Raw genomic sequence first — 7,572 nt, 5'->3', positions numbered from 1 at the left:
GGGGAGGAAGTGGGAGGGGAGCTGCTGCATTGTAAATTTTGGTCAATGACATGAGACAAAGTGTATGTGAACTGCTGTATGAAAAGTGAATTTGCTCTGTAAATCTTCACCCAAATCCTAAAAAAAAAAAAAAATCATATACTAATGGAAGAAGTTATTAAATTACACATTAATAGCCCAAATGTTAACACTCACATGCTGAGCAAAACACTTGTTCAAGTTCTTTTATAGTTATCTAACCTATAAATTTGTAGATAAGGCACTGTAAAAGATGGTTAGAAATAAAAGCTAGAAAATAATATCTCTTAGTTCCAAAGATTTTGCTTGTTGACTTAATATATAATTGTATCATATATCCTGCTAATAAAATTTTGTGTTCTCCTAAAAAGAAATACAATAATAATGAAAGGATTCATGATTTCTTTTGTGTGGCACTCCCCAATGTGACAGATCATTTCCTTGACCACTCCCCAAGACCCCCAGGTCCTCTAGTACTATCCTCATCACATATACACACACAAACACACACACACCTTACATTTATTTCCTTGAAAAAAATCCACAAAGACTATGATTACCTTTTATTTATTTTATTTCTGAGTGTGTCATTTGAGCCCATATCTTCTGAATGGCAATTTTGATCTCCACATGTCTCAGTGGATAGATAAGAGGCTTCAGCATGGCAGCAATCAAGTGTAAAACACAGAGATTCCTTTGTCCTTGTTCTCACTATAAGCATGTAGAACATAAGTATAGGTACAGGACATGACAAATAAAACTAGAAGTATTATAGGAGACCTGCATATCAAGAGACCTTTGCATGGCCTGCAGGAGAGTGCATGCTAAGATTGTGCAATGTAAATGTGTAAGAAACAACTCAAAACAACAAAAATGCACCTCTTATGACGTAGCAATGACTAAAATATTAGCAGTGTGTGCGTTTTTACAGATAAGTTTCAAAAGAGGCTGCACAAGTCATATGTAGTGACTTATGTCATATGAGTGACACAGAAAGGTAATTGAGTACCATGATCAATCACTGTAGCGATGTTGTTGTTGTTATGTGCCGTCGAGTCGGCCCTGACTCATAGCGACCCCTCCTTGGGTTTCCGAGGCAGTATCACTACGAAAGTAGGATTGCCCAACCTTCCTTCAGAGGAATGGCTGGTGAGTTTGAACTGCCAGCCTTCTGGTTAGCAATCGAGTGCCTTAGGCACTATGCTACCAGAGCTCCTTACTATAGCGATAGAGTTCCAAAAACCTATGACTCAGGCCACTATGATCAGCATGTTGCACCTGTGATGGTCTGTGATGACCACCTAATGCAATGCTTGATGATGACAATATAGCAGTTGACAGCTGTGGACATAAAGTTGAATATTTACACACCTGTCAGCAAGTGGGCAGTAAAGAGCTGGATCATACAGTTGTTACAATAAATGTTTTCTTCTCTACAGCTAAGTCCCTGGTTAATTAGAGGACCACAGTGGAGCTGTAGCAGAGGTCTGTGAGGAAAAGGTGGCCAAGAAAGTACTGCATTGGTTGTTCACTTAGATAGTTGCAAGTGATCATAAGATGATAAGGATTCCATTAACCTGCCAAATAGTAGAGCAGGAACAACATGAAGAACAGTAGCTCTGTCTGCTTATTTCCCTACAACCCTCGAGAGGACAAATTCTGTAACATGGTTCTGATTTTCCATGAGGTTGAGGTATGTCTGGAGTACACAATGGAAACTTAATTCAACTGATATGATACAGAGCATAAAAATACATTTTCAACTTCTGGAGATACACACATTGAAAAAGATGGAGGTCCTAGTTGATTTACAGATTTACTATTTAAAACCATTTTATGAAGTTCAGCTTTAAAACTGGTTTAGATTCTCACTTCTGTTGAATCAATTCTGACTCAAAGTGACCCTAAAGACAGAGTAGAACTGTTCCATAGGGTTTCCAATGTTGTAAATCATTTTGAAAGCAGACAGCCCCATCTTTCTTCTGCAGAGCAGCTGTTGTTAAAATTGCTGACTTTTCATTTAGCAGCCTTGTGCTTTAAACACTGTAACCCTACAGCCCCTCTTTCACAGTCTGAATATAACATTCAAATGATTACAACGATATAGTGATAATGACATAATGCCTCATTTTCATGGCATTGTACTATTATAGTATCATGAAAGGATACTTTATGCTTGAAATATCTATTTTTTTTTTTCTATGTATTAAACTCTCATAACAAATAGTGAGTAAATAGGTTCTATCCCTAAACTCATTCTACATGGGTGGAAATGGAGCTATAAGAAGGTTCAGTTAGTTATAACAAATCATAAATATAGTAAGTAAGCTGACCTATAATATGAGCCTATATCTAATGACACATCCTATGCTCCTAACAACTATGCCACAATCATCACAACCAAATGGAATTCTAATCATTTTCAATCTATAGAAAAAAACCTAGATTTTTCTCTATCACTTTGTCTAACTACTTATACCACTTTAAGCAAATCCTTCCACTTTTCCATTCTACATGTAACAATTTATGTGTAGACTCATGTCACATTAACATTCCACACATATGGGCGGGGGGAAAAAAAAAACAACTCACTGCCATCAAGTCAAGTCAACTCATAGTGACCCCTCCTTTGTTTTCTGAGGCAGTATCTCTACGGAAGTAGATTGCCCAACCTTCCTTATGAGGAGTGGCTGGTGGGTTTGAACCACCAACCTTCTGGTTAGCAGTCAAATGCCTTAGGCACTACACCACTAGCACTCCTTTGCATTGAATAGTACCTCACAGCCTTGTGACATAGGCTCACTATTAGTAGAAGCCAACTCAATGTCACCTAACAACATCAACAACACGATCCTATCTCTCACCTGTTGCCTCCTCTACCAGTTTTGGATTTGGCAGGACCACAATCACATAAGTTAATAGCTTGCAGTAAATTTCTCTCTCTGTCTGTATGCATATAAATGTAAACGTATATGTTTGTGTTTGTGCATGTTAATTGTATATATGTGTATATATATCACTGGTGCTGGGTCTCTGGAGATCACTAACTAAAGCAGTTAAACTTGGGTTATGAACTTTTGGAGGGGAGCATTAGGGTGCAATGTCATTATCCCAACATCAAGTCAAGGGTACATATGAACATGAGTTAATCTATTGAAGGAGCTCTGGTGATGCAGTGGTTAAGGGTTTGACTGCTAAGCAAAAGGTTGGTAGTTAGAACCCACCAGGTCTGTGGGACAACGATTTATATGATTTACAGCCTAGAAACACCATGGGGGTCATTATGAATTGGAATTGACTCAATGACAGTGAGTTTGTTTTTTTTTGTTGTTCTTGAATTTAACCTTGACACCTGGTAGAGGTAGCATTTGCTAAGTTTTTCTGCTGTATAGTGACTCTTCTATCTTTCTTCGCATACTGTACTCATCAGTAGGAAGTTACAATATACAACTTACACTTAGAGATGGAAAATTATGCTTTTTTACCCCCTTAAAGATGGAATTTCTACATAAATTGCTTGGAACTCTTTGATGGGAAATATGCCATTTCTCCTTCTTCTATTTATTTATTCAATCACTATTTATGCAAGTATGGATTCATGAATACTTATTTTACACCTGGGCTATATTTCAGTACTGTATTTTGTTACAATTTTTTTTTTCCCATTGTTGATCATTGGGAGGTTTTTCAGTCAGCCCTATGTCTCTTTGCCCTTTGATATTTTCTATTCCTTTTGTATATGTGTATGTGTTTGTGGGAGCTCTGGTGGCGTAGTGCCTAAGGCACTTGACTGTTAACCAGAAGGCCGCCAGTTCAAACCCACCAGCCACTCCTCGGAAGGAAGTTTGGGCAATGTACTTCCGTAGTGATACTGCCTCAGAAACCCAAGGAGGGGTCACTATGAGTCGGGATGCACTCCATGGCAGTGAGTTTGGTTTTGGTTTTATTGGTATATGTTTGAGCATTTCTGTGCTATCTGGCTCGAACATATACCAAAAATAAATAAATAAATAAATAACCTCACTGCCATGGAGTGGATCCCAACTCTTAGTGACCCTTCCTTGGGTTTCCAAGCACTTCTGTACTATCTGGCAGGAACCTCTGTTGGCATAGTGCCTAAGGCATTTGACTGCTAACCAGAAAGCTGCCAGTTCAAACCCACCAGCCAATCCTCAGAAAAAAGGTTGGGCAATCTACTTCTGTGGTGATACTGCTTCAGAAACCCAAGGAGGGGTCACTATAAGTTGGATCTGACTCGCCAGCCATGCGTTGTTTTTGTACAATGTGTCAATACAATGTTATCCAATTCTTCCTTTACATTTGTTCCCCAACACTATAATCAACAACCATTTCTCTAAGAATTTCTGGCCCTTTTTATTAGAGAATGGTGTTGGAAAACAAGACTTTTTCTCCAGATCATCATCATTTTTAAGGAGCAAATTTGGTGTTTTGAAAACTCCTTAGCCATACTTAATACCATAAGGGAATGAGTCACTGGATTTGTGGTCTCAGACCTATAGTCATGGGGAACATCAAGGTCAATTGGTACCACAGTCCACAAATACTTTGTTCTACATCCTACTTTAGTGAGCAGTGACTGCGGTCTTAAAAGCTTGGTAGCGTCCATTATGGTGCAATTATCGGTCTCCCTCCATCCACAGGAAAGAAGAGTGGAGAAAATCAAAGACACACGGAAACAATTAGTCCAAGGGACCAGCAAATAACATGAAATTCAGCCCCTGAAACCCTGAGACCAGTAGAATTAAGAGAAAGGTAATCACAGGAACTCAAAAGAGTCCCATTACATCGCCAAGATGGCAATCTGTGTCTTGAAACAAATGACGTATAAGCTATTGAAACCCATACCAATTTGCTCTGTAAACTTTCACCCAGAGCACAACAAAAACTTTTAAAAATGTATTATTTATGACCCAATAAATACATTGAATTTCAAGATTAGGCCACTTCTTCTTTCCCAATAATCTAAGAATATTAAATGAAGATAGTATCTTTGTCAAAACTGGCTCAAATATCTTAACTGAGAGGAAAGGGACACTTTAGGGAATGGTTTTCCCCAGATGCCTATATTTTGCACCATTCATGTTAAATACTCCTCTAGGGAAGTGGAATGAGAAGCATTTCACAGTGAAAATTTCGTGTGAGGGTGCATTTCCAAGCATGTGGAATAAAATTGTGATCAACTTAGCCTGCCTTCTAGGAAACAGATGAGAATGGAAATATCTCTGTGAGATCGAAGAGAATTTTAAAAGCCATTTATTTATTCATTTTCTCATTTGAGTATATGGCTTTCAAATTACCCTGGATGAATAGAGAGCATCCTACCCTCTACATAAAAGCTGGTAAGATTTTTATTAGAGAATAATTTAGTTGTGTTTAGTACTTGGAGATATCTAATCTGTTCAGTGCCATGAGAGTAATTAGGTGACATATAGAAGAAATTCATTCAAGGATAGAAAGTATTATTGGGACTTTTCTAGGTGTTAGAGATAACCCACAGTAGAGTTAGAGATAAAGATTATCAAATAGATTATCATATACTGGATTGAAACTTTTTGTAACAAAATTAAGTATTTAATGGAAGATAATCAAACAGTGATTGTGAAAAAACAACAAAGTCACACATTAGTGTAGAGCTCTACAAGGTAAGGGCTATTGTTCAAAGTGAGTGATGAAGATTAGCAAATAGAAATACTTTCTGTTTGAGATTTCCAGAAAAGCTACATGAAGATGAGGATTTTCCCATGGTCAGTGTAGGTACACTCTTTACATCTCCGCAAGGCACCTGGGGACATAATGTGGTGGGACCTTATAGAATTGTAACTCTGGGAAATGCTCCTTAATTCTTTTCCACATTAAACAAAGATTTACTAGGCACCTACTTCTTTTCTATGTTGAAATTCTGCTATGAACACACAAAAATTCCTATTCTTATGTTCTTTTGTTTTAATATGTTATTCATACTGTATATAAGTCTAATGTACATCAATTAATTGAGTTATGAATTATGTGCGTAGCCATCTGTTTGTGCATGTGTGTGTGTTTCTGTGTACATTTATATGCTGTTGTTGTTTCTGTCACTAGTTGCCATTAGATTGATGCTCATTAATGGGGACTTTGTGAGTACAGAGTATAACCGTTCTCTGTAAGGCTTTCAAGGCTATGACCTTTTGAAAGCACATCACCAATCCTGTCTTTGAGGTGTCTCTGGGTGGATTCAACCACCAGCCTCTCAGATAATAAACGAACACTTAATCCTTTGTGTCACCCACAGATACATATAAATACACAAAACACACATATGTTTATACGTATAAACACATGCATGTATATCTGTATATGTATATACATCTATATACACATATGTATGTATGTATAAACACTCACAAATATATATATATATATATATATATATGTATAAATAAGTACACACACACACATACACATGTAAAGAACTCTCATGGTACATGACTAAGTGTTTGAATGCTAACTGAAATGTTGGTAGTATGAACCTATCCATGGCTCTGTGTTAGAAAATACCCAGTTATTTGTTCCCCTAAAAATTACAGCACAGGGAACCAAATGGGATGCTTCTATTCTGTGGTATAGTGTTGCTGTGAATCAAAATCGATGCATTTGGCCGCAGGCTTGTGATTCAGAAATGAAGACACTAAACAACATATTCCATTATATATGTAACATTCAATATACTAAGACACATACATATATATTATCCAATTGATAGAAATTGCAAACAATTTTTAATTGTCTTTGCTGAAGTGTTTAAAAACAGAGTGTACCTGGAAAATTTCATGTAAGGCACGTGAACCTTCAGTTACTGTGCTGTGTACTGGTGTATATGGTGCTTAAAGAACACTGACTTCACATCTGCACCATACCTGACTCACTGCCTTCCCCAAACTTTTCGAATTTTGTGTTGCCTTATGAATATTGTGGAAGCTCCTGCCTACATTACAAGGCATTTGGAAGGCTCAGGGATGTGCCGATTAAATGAGTTAATCAGACTATCTCCTATGATGATATTTTTTAAAAATATTTCTTCTCTTGCAAATACACATTAGACATATTTTCAAATATTATCAACAAACACATCTCTAAAAGTAGCTTTCCCTCCAGCCCCATTGCCTAGAATGCAAAGTCTCTCCCCAGAGACTGATTTCAATTAACATAATTTTCTTTACAGCTTTCTCAGTAGAATTCATTTATATGAAAGTTTGTATGTGGGGTGTATATTTTCCTGATTTTAATGGAAATAATATCATTCTAAGCACAGGCTTATGCCCTTTGCTGTTTTATTCAGCAATGTATTTTAAATACCTTTGAATACATACGTGCTTTTTTTTTTCTTTACTAGTGATTGCACAAAAGAACCATACCTGATTTATTAAAATACCTTCTGATGAACATTTAAGTTCTTTCTTAACTTTTGTACCATGAAAAGGGCCACAGTGATTGTCTGTTCATGGAAGTGTTTCTACAAAAATTGAATCAGTAGCTGATACAGTAGTAAAATTA

Source organism: Orycteropus afer, unplaced genomic scaffold (genome assembly GCF_000298275.1).
Source record: "Orycteropus afer afer isolate SDZICR_OR568_19922 unplaced genomic scaffold, OryAfe1.0 scaffold00650, whole genome shotgun sequence".
In the NCBI taxonomy this organism is placed as follows: Eukaryota; Metazoa; Chordata; class Mammalia; order Tubulidentata; family Orycteropodidae; genus Orycteropus; species Orycteropus afer.
The sequence above is the reverse complement of the archived record's forward strand: the minus strand, read 5'-3'. Positions refer to the sequence as shown.